General features: G+C 38.4%; 1 protein-coding gene and 1 long non-coding RNA gene across 2 annotated transcripts in view; both read right to left on the reverse strand.

Moving 5' to 3' along the window:
• The window catches only part of LOC125022368, a 28,672-nt gene extending 14,965 nt beyond the window's left edge, over positions 1-13,707 (reverse strand). The window contains exons 1-2 of the long non-coding RNA XR_007114432.1: positions 13,538-13,707; positions 13,270-13,430 (exon numbers count right to left, since the gene is read on the reverse strand). This is a non-coding gene — a long non-coding RNA (uncharacterized LOC125022368). The remainder of the gene's footprint in view (positions 1-13,269; positions 13,431-13,537) is intronic.
• The window catches only part of LOC125022361, a 123,108-nt gene extending 108,795 nt beyond the window's left edge, over positions 1-14,313 (reverse strand). The window contains exons 1-2 of the mRNA XM_047608983.1: positions 14,285-14,313; positions 14,061-14,183 (exon numbers count right to left, since the gene is read on the reverse strand). The gene's annotated coding sequence lies outside the window, so the exon portion shown is untranslated. The remainder of the gene's footprint in view (positions 1-14,060; positions 14,184-14,284) is intronic.
• Between the last annotated feature and the right edge of the window lie 3,206 nt (positions 14,314-17,519).

Consider the following 17,519-nt stretch of genomic DNA (forward strand, 5'->3'; position numbering starts at 1 on the left):
ACACACACATTTTTATTCAATAGTACATGGCATTTCATAATTAAAATTAGATCGAGAAAGTAATCAAACTAACAAACGATTTTGGCTGTAGACACTTTTCAACAGTGGAATGATCAGCAAAACAAATATGACTGGCCAATATGTAACAACTGACAATATGAAACTGAAAACTGAACGGAAAATATGAGGTGTGATCTACAAGCTGGTGCACCAATTCTGTTGCCTGGGCAAGAGTAGGAACTGCAACTTCATATGCCAACAAATCTTTATCAAAACGCAATGTTTCATAACGTTGATACTCAAAAGTAATAAAAGAGGAATCTACTAAAAAGATGTCTTTCACTAGTCCAAATACAGGCCAAGTATCATTCACACCTGCAATAATCAGAGATTTTCCACTGATGTACTTATTTCCATTGAGAATCAGCCACTTCATAGAGAACAGGTTGACTGATGTCCATATCCAAAAAGTCTCTAAATTTGGCCTTAACATAATCAGTATTTGAAATATCTGCAACAGGCCAGTTGCAAAAATAGGATGTTCAATGCCAATTTCATTCTGACAGCATTCAAGAAATTGATTATGTTTTGCAAGTGACTTCCACACATTTTTAAATTCAACTTTTCAAGGCCACTGTTTGAAATGACTGTGCTGAATGAATTGACTGGGCAGATGCAACAAGTAATGTTGCTTGGGTATTACATTAGTTTCGGGGAACAAATGTTTTCTGACTAGAGAGAAGCCACTTTCCTTGGTATGGATGATTTGGACGAGACTACACTGTCGGTACTGCAGGGTCAGCTGTGTGCAAACTGAAACTATGCTGGCTACTTCAAAGCGTGGTGTTAGTTGGTACGTGTAAATGCTTGTCCAACTCCAAATGGAATGTCTGGATGCGTGGATGGAGCAACACAAAGCTCACAAGCTAACATTTAAGAGAAGTATCAGATAAAGCTAAATGAAATAGCTGTTAATTAAAAAAAAAAAGCCAGTTAAAAGTTAGGGGATACTTGTTGATCAAAATGGACAGTGTGTAGCAATTCTTGGTATATTCCTCTCATTGTCTATATGTATTTTAAAGTCATATGTGCTGTTTTTGTTTCAGTTAGCCTACTCACACTGCTAGCCATTGATATGAACGATTGTATGTTTCTTTGACGATTTCTTATTACCTTAAATTCACTGCAAAAGCAAATGTGATGCGATACTGATGCCAGACTTGTTACTGATATTTTTAAAGCTGCAAATGTTGACGTGGAGGTTCTGAAAAACCTAAATCGGGAAGATCTGAAAGACCTCTTTCCTGGCCCGGAGAATTTTCTGAAGAGGAAGAAATTATGGGACATGATTGGTCCAAAGTAAATGCCCACATCAGTGGAGGAGCTAAGGTGACTTCTGGAAGGCATATATAAAACTTAAATGTATTTTCAAAAATGTTTTGTGTGCAGACTACTGTGCATTTCAGTGACTATATAGATTTTTCTCTTAAACTCTACAAACATTTCCAACTTTTTTTTGTTAAGGTCATATTGCCATGTTCGCCTGCCACGCTCATTTTGAACAACCTGTCAAGGCTGGGTTTGACTCTGGTCAAGAAAAGAGCATTGTTGGCTGGGCTTACGGCTGTAAAAAAAAACTTGTTGCCACACGTTGGAAACCTCCACATTCACTCTCTTTTTGAGCATGGGTTTTAACATATGTGGATATTGTTTATTTGCAGTTGTCGACTGCTAGAGTCCACGGAGCGACAGTTTTTTGTTTTCTTCTTCTCCTCCTTTTTTTTAATTTATTATTTTTACTTTAGTTGTTTGTTCATATATCTGTATATATGAATGTGTATGGGTATGTATAAGAATGTATATTGTTGCTTCATTTTTCTAACATGCATGTACCTATCTAAAAAAAAATTTGATCACAAAAACAACATTTTTTTGTTGGAATCACTTAGTGGAGGAATCACTTAGTGGAGATCATTTATTGAGAAGTAGTTACGAGGGATCAGCCAGTACAGCATTATCTTTGTCATTTTTCCATTGAAGTAGTTAATGATTGAATTAAATCCAGGTAATTAACTCACGATCAAAAACTGCTCCTGCCAGTACACAGTTGGTGCATTCAGTGGCCTTCTTCACCTGATCTACAACATCTGATGCTGTGATTTTGGATTCTGGTGAGTAGATGATCTCTACAGTCACACTGACCCCGTACAACACCCTTAATAGACTGTTGCCAGCTGGCCTGTAGGGACAGAAGTCACTCTGAATGATTGTAATTATTAAGTGCAGGAGGATCTGAGTGAACTGGTTCAAGATAGATGGATGGTTAATTCTATACTCCAAACTTACCTCAGTTCCAGCACTATAGATCCAACGTAAGTAGGATCAGATCCCAAACTCTTGTCCAGCTGTTGAAAGACAGAAATATGTCATTTTGTTTATGTCATCATCTGACAACACAGACATATGGTCTGATACCAAAGTGTGAGTATAACTAAAAGATAGAGAGAAAATGTATTTTTCACCTCTTCGGTAATAAGATCTGCAGTCTCTTTGAACGCTGGTGATGCCTTGTCTGACATATTGTCTTCAAATATTACGTCAGGTAGGTTTATATGTCCAGGGAAAACTTTGGCTAAAACAAGAAAACAACACTGTAAGACAGACATTTAATATGACAAAAAACAGAGACTGTGACATTAGTTACATGACATTCAGAAATAAAAAAACAGAAAAGAAACATCAAATTAGCTTAGCATTTCGTCTGGAAACAGGAGGATGTGTAGCTAGACTAAAACCTTAAGAGCTTCAGGAATTCAGTAAGAAACGAAAAGTTTCTTTTCCAACAACTGAGACTTAAAAGAAAATTAGGGAATTAAAAATAAGTGCCTTTATCAACACCAAGTTATACTAATAGTCTTCCTACATCCCAAAGATACATTACTGCCCTACACAGTGGTATTACACTATTAACTAGTTATAACATTTCCTCATGCAGCACTGAAGAAGCTGTGACCTGGATTATGTTGTTGGGAGAGTACCTGGAGCTGCTGTAGTAGTACCTGGAGCTGGAGCTGCTGTAGTAGGTGTAGTTGTAGTTGTTGAATTTTAGGTCAAATAAATATTAACACTCTTCAAACATTTAAAAATCTACAAATAAATCCTCTCACCCTCATTACAGTAAGTCTCACTGAAGCGAGTTGGAACGTAGCCGTCCTTACAGATGCAGGTGTAACTTCCATCTGTTGAAGAGCATGTTGTGCTGACTGGATCACAGGGGTTCCCCGCACACAGGTCTTCCTCTGTAATTATTAGTTCATCAATTATTCAGTTCATCATGAGAAAACTGGTGTTGTTGTTGAAGAAGCTGTGACCTGGATTATGTTGTTGGGAGAGTACCTGGAGCTGCTGTAGTAGTACCTGGAACTGCTGAAGTAGTACCTGGAGCTGCTGTAGTAGTACCTGGAGCTGGATGTGCTGTAGTAGGTGTAGTTGTAGTTGTTGAATTTTAGGTCAAATAAATATTAACACTCCTCAAACATTTAAAAATCTACAAATAAATCCTCTCACCCTCATTACAGTAAGTCTCACTGAAGCGAGTTGGAACGTAGCCGTCCTTACAGATGCAGGTGTAACTTCTATCTGTTGAAGAGCATGTTGTGCTGACTGGATCACAGGGGTTCCCCGCACACAGGTCTTCCTCTGTAATTATTAGTTAATCAATTATTCAGTTCATCATGAGAAAACTGGTGTTGTTGTTGAAGAAGCTGTGACCTGGATTATGTTGTTGGGAGAGTACCTGGAGCTGCTGTAGTAGTACCTGGAACTGCTGAAGTAGTACCTGGAGCTGCTGTAGTAGTACCTGGAGCTGGAGCTGCTGTAGTAGGTGTAGTTGTAGTTGTTGAATTTTAGGTCAAATAAATATTAACACTCTTCAAACATTTAAAAATCTACAAATAAATCCTCTCACCCTCATTACAGTAAGTCTCACTGAAGCGAGTTGGAACGTAGCCGTCCTTACAGATGCAGGTGTAACTTCTATCTGTTGAAGAGCATGTTGTGCTGACTGGATCACAGGGGTTCCTCGCACACAGGTCTTCCTCTGTAATTATTAGTTCATCAATTATTCAGTTCATCATGAGAAAACTGGTGTTGTTGTTGAAGAAGCTGTGACCTGAATGTTGTTGGGAGAGTACCTGGAGCTGCTGTTGCCTCTGTTAACACAACTGTATAAGAGAAGATACAACTTCATTAATCCTGAAGGAAATTCTTTCACCAAAGAAACACAAAATAATAATACATGTTTATAAAGAGAAAGAAACATTAGAACAACATATAGGCCTATAAATAAGGTGTTCCAGAACCAGTGCTAGAGTTTGCTTGTTTTAATTGTTGTAACACAAAGGCAGAACAATATACAGGAGTGAAAGAGTTAAACCTCCAGGAAAAACAACTGCATCTAGGAACACATAATAATTTAAACATTTCTGAGGATTTTCAGGATGATCCAATAAAGAGAAACAAATCTAGCTTTAGCTCAATTTCTATCAAAATTGTTAAAAAAAAAACCTGAACACCCTGATCTAAACCAGTTCCTGCATTCGTCTAATAAAGGTCGTATAAATCTCATGCTGGTTTTTAAGCATGTAAAACATTATCCAGACCTGAGACCAAACCTTCTTTCAGTGGAAAGTGACTTCCCAAAGAAAGGCAGGATATGAACTGGTCAGAGGTAAGGTCAGACTTTCAACATCAAACAAAAAACTGTTGAGAGGAAAAGCTTGTGCCTTTGTTGTCAACTAAACTTTTAAATAATGCACATAATTGTAAGTCTGCACTTTGAGTTTGTTTCAACTAGGAGATATTAAGGGAAGCATACTCTCATTTTCTGGAATTATCCCTGAACTTTGCATGTGTAGGATTTAGTAAAATCAGGGGACTTACCAATAATTGCAACAATTATCCAAAGGAGTTTGAAGTATTGAGCCATTTTCAGTGAAAGGAAGCGCAAAACTTCAGTAACAGAAAGACACACTGAGAGCTGTGAGTGGATGAAGCTTCAGCGCTGAACAACCGTAAAGGATGAGAGTTCAGGTGTCTTGGACTGATGGTTTTAATCGTTAGCCACTCCTTTTGGGGTGGTTCAGTGGAAATATGTTTCCCTGTGTTTCCTGTATGGCTTCCTGTAAATCATACGAGTCATTTTATAACCACGCCTCAGCAGAATATCATAATATTTTATAGTTGGAGATTATACCTGTTCATGTGCTGTGTTGAAGACAAATTAATTGCTCATGCACCGGTCGACCACAACATTAAATAAAATTGAATACCAACGACCATCTTGTGACAATTCAGTGTTCTGCTGGGAAACACTGAATTCATTGAAATAGGAACAATTACAAAAACAAAACAAACAAACATGAAGAACAGCACAAGGTGTTGACCTGGCCTCCAAATTCACTAGATCCCAAACTGATCAAGTATCTGTGGGATGATTCACAGAGACCCCCTCCAGTCAAAGGCCCCCACTAACAACATCCTGTTACCAGCCACCACACGACCCCCTCACAAGGCCCATGCGGTGGTGGGTTGGCCGATAAACCTGAAAAAAAAAATGTAATCAAAAATGTAATCAAAAAACACAATGATGACATTAACGTTTAGCAACCGCTGGTGCTATTCGCGCTTGTCACACCACTGTTAGCAATTATAAACCACATTAGAGTTAGCAACAGCTAGCTAGCTAGTGTCTGAAATAGTGTCTGAAACAGAGTACAATACAGAGTATTATATATTTGCTGAATATTTTGAGTGAGTAATGACAGAGCTGTATTGGATCCAATCGGAAAGAAAACATTAGAACTGTGTAGTAACATATTGGCTTTGTAAATACAGGCGCCAGGCCTCTTCTTTTTCCTTTTCCCTCTTCCCTCCTCCTTCCTCTTTCCATCGTCCGCCTCCCACGCCAAACAGCGCCACCATGGCCACTCTTTCTTTTCGAGTATTCCCTTTGATGTCTTTTATTGAGAGTTGTGATTCTGTGAGACCTTCAGTCTTCAGCCAGCTTTCCTCTCTCTGCGGAGAGAGGTGTAGTTGGTCCTGCAGTGGCGACCCAAACCCACAAGCTGAATTTTACAAGGAAAAAAAGAGAAGCTTGAGTTTCCGATGTTCATCAAGAAGCGGTCAGACAAACATTTCACACATCAAGGAGTTAAACGGAGTGAGGAGACAGTGATAAACCTTAGTATAACAGTCAGTGGAAACAACCCAATGGTTTAAACAAATAGTGAGAAAATTAAAAGGATCATTTGTTGCATAGAGGCACTTTAAAATGGGATTTACAAAACTGAAACTAGACAAAATAGGAATAAATAACATAATGAGTGCCTTACAGACAACGGTGCACTAACAAATTCTAACACAGAAAGAAAATAGGAAAATACAAATAAAGAAGTACTTACCTGACAGGTGAATCCTAAATAAATCTAAAAGAAACAAAAGGCGACATTCACAAAAAAGGTTTTGTGGTTTTGTTTATTGCTTCGCACTACTACCTTACAGACTTGAACTACATGTTGTTATTGTTTGTTTTTCTAAGTATCCTGGACAGTGTTTTTTTTGTAGCTGTCCAAAAAAGCAAAATATCATTTTGCACCCTGCCCACCATTTTATCTTATCAGAGTATTTGTTATGAGTGCCTTGCTGTTTATGTCCCTTTCCAAAGAACACCCTCATTATAAGCATAAAAAACACTTCCTGATCACCCTGGACCCTGTTAGTTTTTTCTCTGAAGAGAGAATAAATGTTTATTTTCCTTCACCCAACTGCGATCAACTAACTAATTAATCTGGGGCTGTTGTGTCCCAGGTTGCCAGAACTCAACTCAATTCTCAGCTCAACTTTATTTATATAGCACTTTAAACAACAGCTACAGCCGATGCAAAGTGGATAAAATAAGAGCATTAAAACATAACACAATTAAAAGCAATAAAACAATAAAAGCATTACAACAATAAAAACAATAAAGAAATAGAAATTAATAATAATAGAAAGCACGAGAAGCACCAAATGAGGCCAGACTCTCATGCTGGATGAACGCCATGGAATAAAAATGGGTTTTAAGATGAGTTTTAAAAATATAGAGAATAGAATAGAGAATAGTCGGGGTGTTATTTTTGGCACACCAACTCCAAAACTGGATGTCTATCATGACTGTTTCCATTTGGAACCTCCAATAAGGTACTTCTATATATGCGGGTACTGCAGGTCAGGAACATGAAGGCACACCTGGGGCAAGATAAGAGTCTGTGATATGTAACTTGTTGAGTTTTGACTTGTGCTAGTCATGTGGTATCTGCTCAAAGTGCAGTAGACTCTGACGGCCTGAAATCAGCACTGGTGTTCTTCATTTTCCTCAAAGGTTTCCTGCCAATATGGCTGCATCAACAAAAAAACATGTGACATCCAGAGTTCTACTGCATGGTGGATAAGTATCTGCCTATATTTCTCAGCATTGAGGACACCATCAACCTCATGAAATTCCCAACTCCATTTGCAGACTTGCAAGGAGCTTCCACCATGCTTCGTTGTTGCCTGGAGTTACTCATTATTGTAGCTCTCTCCAGCCCATCGGTGAACAAACTGCCTTCTGCTACAGCCAGATTTCATTGCTTATTATTCTGTAATGGAAAATTACATTTTTACTTTGCTTCTCTCATATATGCTGTATGTATTTTTGTCCCCACACCACTACTCAGAAATGTGTGTCCATTAAGTTCAGTACAATCACTAAAGAAAATAAATTGTATCTTCAATTTATTTGAAGTGTTAACAAAAACTAGGGGTGAACAATATGTCACAGGGTGACAAAAGCAGGGTGTAAAAGAATAAAATATAAAGTTACAGAGCCAAAAAACTAAGTCAACTACACCCATGAACTGGACAATGTTTCAGTTTTACCGCTTTCTGACAATCATCTTATTATTATCCAAAAAAAAATTATACCTGATAAAAGATAACCAATTTAATGAACAAATGAACTCTTATGGAACTTTACCATCTTGCCTGTCAGTGGACATAAAATATAACCTTAAAATAAAAGCTCATAGCTGTAGTGGAGAGTTTTGTGTCGTTAAGAAATGAAAGATGAAAAATGTATGAAGTCCCTGATTTTGTTAGAATAATTTCTGCGTGAAAATTACATACAAGACTTTGATTGTAGTTTTCCAGTAAAGGTAATTCATTCATTCATTTTCCATAACTCCTTGACCTCAAGTGGATGACTTGTTTGAGTCTAGCTTGGTGAGCTCCTCTAAAACCTCTGAGGTCACGATGGGTCTAAAGGAGAAGGTACCAGAGCTAGAAGTAGTAGGTGACTGTGATGGAGCGGCAGTGGGAGGCTTAAAAGAGAAGACATGGGTTGAGTTGACCAAGTGTTGATTGAGAAGCGAATCCTTCTGCAGAGTGTGGTTGCTTACAGTCACAGGTGGACGTCTAACTGAGGAGCCAGAGTGTATGCATGCAGGCAATAGCACAGTGATCACTCAGATCATGACTAAAGACACTGGATTTACAATTAGAAGGGGCATTCGCGAGGATGATAGCAAGCGATGTGGCAGATGAAGGAGATTTCAGATTATGTCTGGTGGACTCTGAAATAATTTGGAAGAGGTTAAGAGCACCACATAGCTGTAACCCTTATCTGTAAACCTTATTTTATCTGGGATGTTAGTCACATCCCAGTTTAGATCAACCAATAAAACAAACTCAGTGAACTTCTGGCATCACACATCTTCTCTGAGTGTAGTTAGAGAGTTAGACAGAAGGTGGTCTGTAGCAGCAACAGAAAGAGAGAAACAGGCAGCGGATGTTAATATGTAAGAAATCCATAGACTTGCAATCATAGAAATCAGTGAATGACAGATTAGGGACAACGTGATTAACAACATGTCACGACCAGGCAAGGACACAGTACGCAGATGCAGGATAATAGTTTCTAGAAGACAATCTTTAATAAGAAGGTTCAGGTACAAAAACTCAGGGTAAGGAAAATAATGCTGGCTCTGAAAAACAGCCTCAGAAAAAACCTCTTACAGGAAAATTCTAAACTAAAAATAGCTCCGCAAGAGGAGGAAAAAACTCAAAAGACCAAAGTCGAAAACAAAGAAAAGATAAATGAAAAACTTACAAATAGCTATAAATGAAGTCTATGAATCGCTGCAATAGCATAAAATAATAAAGTAGAGAGCACAGCACAGACAGAATAGGAAGTCCTGCAGTTTTTAGTAATACAGAAAGCATGGGCATCTCTGGGCAGTAGTCAAATGTCAGTGCTGGAATTTAGACATATCGTTACCAGCACAGAATACAGATCAGCACAGCATACAGATAGTTGCTTAACGATGTTAAATTGCAGTCATGTGACTGGCTGACTGTATTGCATTGATTGCATTAATAAGCAAGTGAATGGGGCGCCATGTACTTACTTGATGTACTGCTTTTGGTTATTTATAAAGTAATTTAGGTGTTGTGATCTGAATTGTTCATCGCAATAATATCCCTTTCACATTGAAAATCCTGAGTCAACCCAGGATTTTCAGACCCTCTTTCACATTGCCAGAAGTCCCAGGTCGGATCTCCCGCCGTGACAGCTGCGTGCCTGTTTTTTCCTGCCTCTCGTACGTCATCGCATACATTGCAGGTAAACAATGGACAGCATGGTGTATTTTTTAACGCTTTCAGTTTGTTGATGGCCTGAAGAATGGATCGGTCAATCCCCCGCTCTTTCAAAAGGCTGCTGATAGTTGAATAATTCCCTGTGTCCTGCACAATGCCTGATATCTTACGCCATAGTTGCACATGCATTACCCGATCAGTGCAATTTCCCAAAGATGACATAGGACTAATTCATCTATGCGCTTCCATTAACGGTTGTGTAACGACACATTCAATTTGTTTGATTGAAGAAAAAAATTAACAAAAATCTTCTAGAGGTAGCTTCTGTCTCAGAGGTACAGAGAAACATCGACTCCACCTGACTACATGCAAAGCAACAAACCACAACACCTCACTAGAACAGGAGCGCCCTCTGCTGGTGCAGCTGTAGACAGAGTATTAACCAGTAATCCAAACGGCGTTGGAAAAAGGTTACTGGACTTGTAGAAGACGTTTCACCACTCATTTTGTGTAGGAATCAGAAAACTAATGCAACTAAAGCCACTTTCACTGGCAAATATGGTCCAATGTATTCCTGAGATACACCAATGTCCACATGAATGAATGCCAGGTCCAAAAGTTTCCCAGCAGAACATTGTATTGTCACAAGATGGTTTAAATGTTATTCACTTCTCCTGTCATGGTCTTAATGTTATGGCTGATTGTGATGTATATTAGTATAAAATGATTTAGATCAGTAAAAATGTATTTATGTATTTAAAACACAAAACACAGCGATCTGAAGGCTCAGTTATAATTTTCGTGTGTGAAAGAATCCATCAAAAATCACAAACAGTGTAAAGTCCTTTATTTCAAAACATAGTCTCAGGCAAGACAATGTTTCATTCAAGTCAAAATGAACGAAACACTATTATAATGGAAAACTAAAACAATACAAAACTGGCATTGTTATAATCGGTTATATGAAAAAATAGCAAAACATTTCAGTGTAGTAAACATTTAAGAGGAACAGTTGATTTTAAATTCCATCTGAACAACCTCGTCTCATTTACAAAGCCTGCGTTAAACACACATTAAACAGAGATTTTCATGAACCACAACATTTTACAGGCAAAAAGATTACTTGTAAATTCATAGACAAGAAAATATCAACAAATGACATTAAACAGCTCCTCCTTTCAGAGCTTCTGTCTGAACAAACAACTTAAATAAGTAATACATTGATTTACAAAGACAAAATCTGGAAAACATATCGCAAACTTCATTTTATGTAGTCAGTGACAGACAGGATTGATTTATGGCAACCTGAAATGGATCAGAATATAACTCATGACTGTACAAGTCAGAGTGGTGAAAGGCTACATTGTGGTTATACACACTGTCAGAGTTGTATTTATACAGCTCTTACTATAAATGGATGGTATATTGTCTCTCTTGTCTCTGTCTCTCTGTGATTCTGCATCAACTAACCTGTCTTCCATCATCCTAATTGTAGTAAGGGTTGGTGTGGCCTTGGCTCCGACCATTCGGGTTATTCTGGAGTCGGCTCTCGGCATATGGGTTGATGTCATATTCGTTGTCGTTTGGCCTCTGCCATGGAAAAGAAAAAATAAAGTTTCTTCAACAGAAAAACACTAACACAACACACAATGAGGGTTAGGATTAGAGGCATACTCACCAAGTTCCTGTCCACCAGGTTTTGCCGGCTGTTGCTGGGAAACATGTTGGCCCTGTTATCCCAGCTGTTGTTGGATGTTGCCCGTGGGAACCTGGGCACCCCGGCATTAGCAAAAGCTGCCGACCCGTTAAATGAGGGCGTCTGACTGTTGACTGTGAAGCCGTTGGCCGGTAGTTCCTTAGCAGAAGATTGACTGATATAAGGAATACCGGCGATTGACTGTTTGTTCTTCTTAGAACTTTTCTTTGATGCCCTAGGGAGATAAAAGGAAGGTTTATATAGGGTTCTACTGTTATTGTGTCTGTACCATGTATTGTATGACTTCAGATGTTTTAGTAAGCCGACTTATTGACTAGTCAGTGATGATGTTACTAATAAAACCACAGCAGATGAAATCTATCTTATGACTTCAAAATGAATGTAAAATATCAAATAGTTGATGTGCAGCCTCCTTCTCTCTGTTACCATAGGACGTTTGGTGAAGTTTAGCATTGTGGAAAGAGTAAAGGCATATCTTATCTTATGTCTTTTCAGATGCATTGCATAGTACTTTAGTTGTATATTAGGACTAACATGTCACAGTAGTATGGGCTTCATCTTTACTGCAATCACCCACAGGACACCTCATCTGTCTTCTACCTGTTATTGTCATGTGATCAGTGACTAGTCGAAGTCATGAAACAACAGTAAAGTCGACAAACTGACTTGTCTGAACAAACCTGTACTACTGTACTACACTTGGACAGTTGAAAACAGATTTTCCTGTTCTCAGAGGATTTCCAAAGATGCATTTGTGTCGAGTATATGGAAATGAATGAATAAGTGAGAAGCTCACAAGACGTACACTACTATCAGGAGGATGAGGGATATGAGCAGCAGTCCACCGAGCACAGAGCCGACAATCACCAGAATGAACTTCCAATCTAAAAGTTCACAATGGAAATGACATCAGTGACAAAGACAAGAGAGATCCTCCAAGGAAGTTCTAATCAGATCAGATCTAATGTTGGTGACAGACTGGCATTGTTAATTGTTGATGTGCTGCATACTCACCATCTTCGCAGTTGAAACCAGTATAACCAAATGGACAACTGAAAGACAAAGAAAATGCCTTTATTATTATGGATGGATGGATGGATGGATGGATGGATGGATGGATGGATGGATGGATGGATGGATGGATGGAAGTACTTACTCTTTACACGTAGAACCCACTAGTTCTTGTCCAGGGGGACAAACAGTGACTAAAATTCAAAACATTTAAAAGTCAGTTTGTTTATTTCTGAAGAAGCTCTGACCTGTAGATGATGTTGTTGGGAATAGTACCTGGAGCTGCTGTAGTAGGGCCAGGAATTGCTGTGTGTGTGCACGGGGGAGAGGGGGAGATTTTCGGTCAAACAAATAGTAATGCAATTCAGAAATTTAAAAGTCTAAAAATAAATCCACTCACCACGACAGACTCTCGTACAGAATTCAGACGGAACGTAGCCGTCCAGACAGGTGCAGTTGAGAGTTCCATCTTTTGAAGAGCATCTTGTGCTGTTTACATCACATGGGTTACTCGCACACAGGTCTTCATCTGTAATTATTAGTTATTTCAGTGAAACAAACATCGTGGACAAAATATGCACAAAACTTTCCAAACAACTCATCAAGACAAATGACAGATCAGGGTTGTCTTAAACAGCATATGCTTTTCATGGTTAGAATTGACAATCTTTGCCTTCCTGGAATAGTCTACAGTCACACTGCTTCTCTGAAATGTTGGTTTGTTAATTTATTTCCATGGAATATACATTTATACAATAATCCTTTATTTAAAGCCTAAAGGGGCAAGGGAAAAGAGTTTTTTTTTTCTGATACATTTTTTCTATTGTTGTAGTTAATGATTGGATTAAATTAACTAATTAACTCACCAGCAAAAGTTGCCCCTTTTAGTGCACAGTCGGTGCATTCAGTGGCCTTCTGCACCTCTGCTACAACATCTGATGCTGTGATGTCAGATTCTGCTGAGTAGATGATCTCTACGGATGCATTGACCCCAGTCAACGCCCTTAATTGACTGTTGGCAGCTGGCCTGTAGGGACAGAAATCACTCTTAATAATGGTAATTATTAAGTGCAGGAGGATCTGAGTGAACTGGTTCAAGATAGATGGATGGTTAATTCTATACTCCAAACTTACCTCAGTTCCAGCACTATAGATCGAACGTAAGTAGGATTAGATCTCAAACTGTTGTCCAGCTGTGTTTTGGAAGAAAGAATATGTCATTTTGTTTACGTCATCATCTGACAACACAGACATATGGTTTGATACCAAAGTGTGAGTATGACTAAAAGATAGAGAAAATGTATTTTCACCGCTTGGGTAATATTGTCTGCAGTCCTTTTGAACGCTGGTGATGCCTTGTCTAACATAGTGTTTTCATATGGTATCTCAGGCAGGTTCAATAGTCCAGGGAAAACTTTGGCTAAAACAATAAAACAACACAGTAAGAGAATTCAGTAAGATAAGAAAAGTTCCAAAACTTGAGACTTAAAAGAAACTGAGGGAATTAAAAATAAGTGCCTTTATCAACACCAAGAAAAACTAATAGCATCACAAAGATACATTACTGCCCTACTCGGTGGTATTACACTATTAACTAGTTATATCATTTCCTCATGTAGAACCAACCTCATAGTGGTATTAACAAATAAATTCTTACCAGGGTCACAACGATGTGTATTGTTGTTGTAGTTATCACCAGCCAGACACAAACATACAAAGCCCTGATTGGCTCGAGCCTCACACGTGCTTCCTTGGCCACAAGGGTTTGAAGAACAGGGATCTGGAAAAGAAAAGAAGCATCATGAGAAAACTGGTGTTGTTGTTGAAGAAGCTGTGGCCTGAATGTTGTTGGGAGAGTACCAGGAGCTGCTGTAGTAGTACCTGGAGCTGCTGTAGTAGTACCTGGAACAGGATCGTTGTATTAGAGGACCTGGGAGGTCGTTGTATTAAGGTACGTGATACAGATGCCCTGTAGTACTAGAGGTCGTTGTATTTACAGGGGTCGTTGTATTACCAGGTGCCCCTGTAGTACTAGAGGTCGTTGTATTTACAGGGATCGTTGTATTAGCAGGAGCCTCTGTAGCACTAGGAGTCGTTGTATTAGCAGGAGTTGTTGCATTTTCAGGAGTCGTTGTAACAGCAGCCGTTGTAATTGTACTAGTGTCCACCGCTGCTGTATGTGCAGCTAAGAGAAGATAAAACTTCATTAATCCTGAAGGAAATTCTTTCAGCAGAGAACAACAAAATGAAGTGCTACAATTTGGTTGTTTTGATTGTTGTAACAAAAAGGCAGAACAATATACTGTAGTGAAAGAGTTAAACCTCAGATGACTTTATGACACCAATAATCTCAACTCCAGGAAAAACAACTGCATCTATGAACTCAAATTATTTAAACGTTTCTGAGGATTTTCAAGATGATCCAATAAGGAAAAACAAATCTAAGTTAGCTTAATGTCTATGAAAATTGTTTTAAAAAAAAGACAACTGATCAAATGATACGACAATTTATGTACAGTTTTATGATAAAGCAGAATGATTTTATGGGTTTACAGGCTGTAGCCAGCTCTTACCTAGACATAGAAAAAAAGGAAGTGAGAAGGCAAGTCCATCTGTTCAGGGTGGTTTTCATTTAATTGTTGTAGCAGCTTCAAATTTAAAGTTTATTTATTTATTTATTTTTATCATGGTACTGAGTTAGGAGGCATTGAATTCTTAGACCTGACACATAGTAAGAGTGATACAATCAGGGAAGTAACACAACTAAAACCAGTTCATGCATCCGTCTCATGAAGGTTCTATAAATCTTATGCTGGTTTTTAAGCATGCAAAACATTAACCAGACCAGAGACCAAACCTTCTTTGAGTGGAATGTGACTTCCCAAAGAAAGGTAGGATATGAACAGGTCAGAGGCAAGGTCAGACTTTCAACATCAAACTCAAACACTTTTCTGAGACCTGACATAAAAAAAACTGTTGAAAGGCAAAGCTTGTGCCTTTGCTGTCAAGGCAACTTTTAAATAATGTACATAACTGTGAGTCTGACCTTTGAGTTTGTTTAAACTAGGAAATAATAAAGGAACAATACTTTCATTTTCTGTAATTATCCCTAATCAGAAATGTCTAGAGTTATCTTTCTATCCGTTATCTAAAAGCCTTTTAAACACCAGCGGTGTGCTCGCAAACGGTATAATCTGAAATTCAATTAAATGTGCTGAAATCAAAAGACGAGGATATTTCTCTCAGTTTAAACATGAGGGATTTTCCGATCGTCTGCTCCTCTTATCATCAACATTTGCATGTGTAACATTTAATAAAATCAGGATACTTACCAAAAATTGCAACAACTATCCAAAGTACTTTGATGTTTTGAGCCATTTTCAGTGAAGGGAAGCACAAAACTTCAGTAAAAGACAGACACACTGAGAGCTGTGAGTGGAAGAAGCTTCAGCGCCGAACAACTTTGAAGGATGAGAGTTCAGGTGTCTCGGACTGGTGGTTTTAATCGTTAGCCACTCCCCTAGGTGTTCTAGTATGTTTACCACCCAGGAGAATGGCATTTATCAATTTTCCATGACACATATCTAAACCAATCAGAGCCAGAGTGTCTCCAGATAATTTATATTGTTATTGAAGCAATAAAAAAATAAAAACTGAATTGAAGAAAACAGAAAACAGGAAACTGTTGGCTCTTTTTTCTGAGAATAATTATCAAAATAGTTCCTGATTAATTATTTCACCTCACCTCACCTACACCGATCAGGCATAACATTACGACCACCTTCCTAAAGTTGTGTACGTCTCCCTTGTGCCTCCTTGTGGGCATCTCTGATGACAGGGGTCTCTGCGGATCATACCACAGATACTTCCTCATCGATTTGGGATTTCATTATATAAAGCACGTGAAATGTATTGTCTTATTTCCAGCCAGGTACAACTTAAAAAAAAAGTGAATACACACAACAGCAACCCTCTGACTGGCATTGTAACCACACGGTTGATCTTTTTTGTAGTGATAGTAGTAGACACTAAAATGCTTAATTTCTCATTTTGTATGTATTTTCCAATCATTGCTAGTCATTCTGGTTGTAAGATACACACATTTGCCCATGTGCAAACACATTATATATATACAAATATCTAAGCTGTGGCTTTTATACTTTTTGAGCTATAATGTGTTTAAACAGATGATCATCCAGCTTCAGTATTTATATTGTATGAATCTGTTCAATTGTGAGTACATTTTAATAATGATATGTCAAAATCATGTGCGTGCAGTGCACGCGATTAATATAGATTAAAAATGAATGATATTTAATCGTGATTAATCATAGGTCTTAGTGTGAAAGTCAAAGGGTTAAAATCTGTAGCTTTAGCTGGTAATGCCAGGCTCCTTGTCTCACATCTCAGACTTTATAAGCTTCGTGTAGGTCAACAGGGAACAAGGAAACAAAGATTGCATTGCTTGTTAGTCATTTTATGATTTTATGGTAGTTCCACACATGACTACTTTTGTCAAACTTCATCTCAGGCCCAGTTCAGTCACAGGTGTGTCCCAACATAACCACCACAGATAAAAGACCCCGTCCCCCACGAGCAGAATGTCATCACTAGCAAAAATGTCTGAGAACATTTCATTTAAAAATTAAATTTTGATTCATTTTAGATTCGGGAGAGATGTTATCGGAAGCTGGGCTGTCTGTAAAACAGGGTGGGACAAAAGATGAAGTGACCTTTGATTCTTAGACGTCACAAAATGCAAGATAAGATGAGCTCAGTATAAACACTTAAACTTCTAAAAAGAAAACAGTACAAGACGAGTAGTTTTGCCAAAGACGTTTTAAACCTTCCCTTCACCACCTACGAAACGACGCTACCTTCGTGCTGCTTATCTGAATTTGCGTCCTTCTTAACTCTGATAACACTTTAGCGTCAATGGAAAAATGGGACATAAAAGTGACATAAAGATAAAGACTGATATGAAGTTGAAGTAGGTTACTATGGTGACAGACCAAACTGGCTTAAAGTCCTACAGGGCTGTCAAGAAGGCCCTGATCGATGAGAGACAGAGGTTCACCCGGCGGCGTTGGGCTCAAGCACACAAGAACTGAACAGT

The sequence above is a fragment of the Mugil cephalus genome, chromosome 16 (genome assembly GCF_022458985.1).
Source record: "Mugil cephalus isolate CIBA_MC_2020 chromosome 16, CIBA_Mcephalus_1.1, whole genome shotgun sequence".
NCBI classification, from domain to species: domain Eukaryota; kingdom Metazoa; phylum Chordata; class Actinopteri; order Mugiliformes; family Mugilidae; genus Mugil; species Mugil cephalus.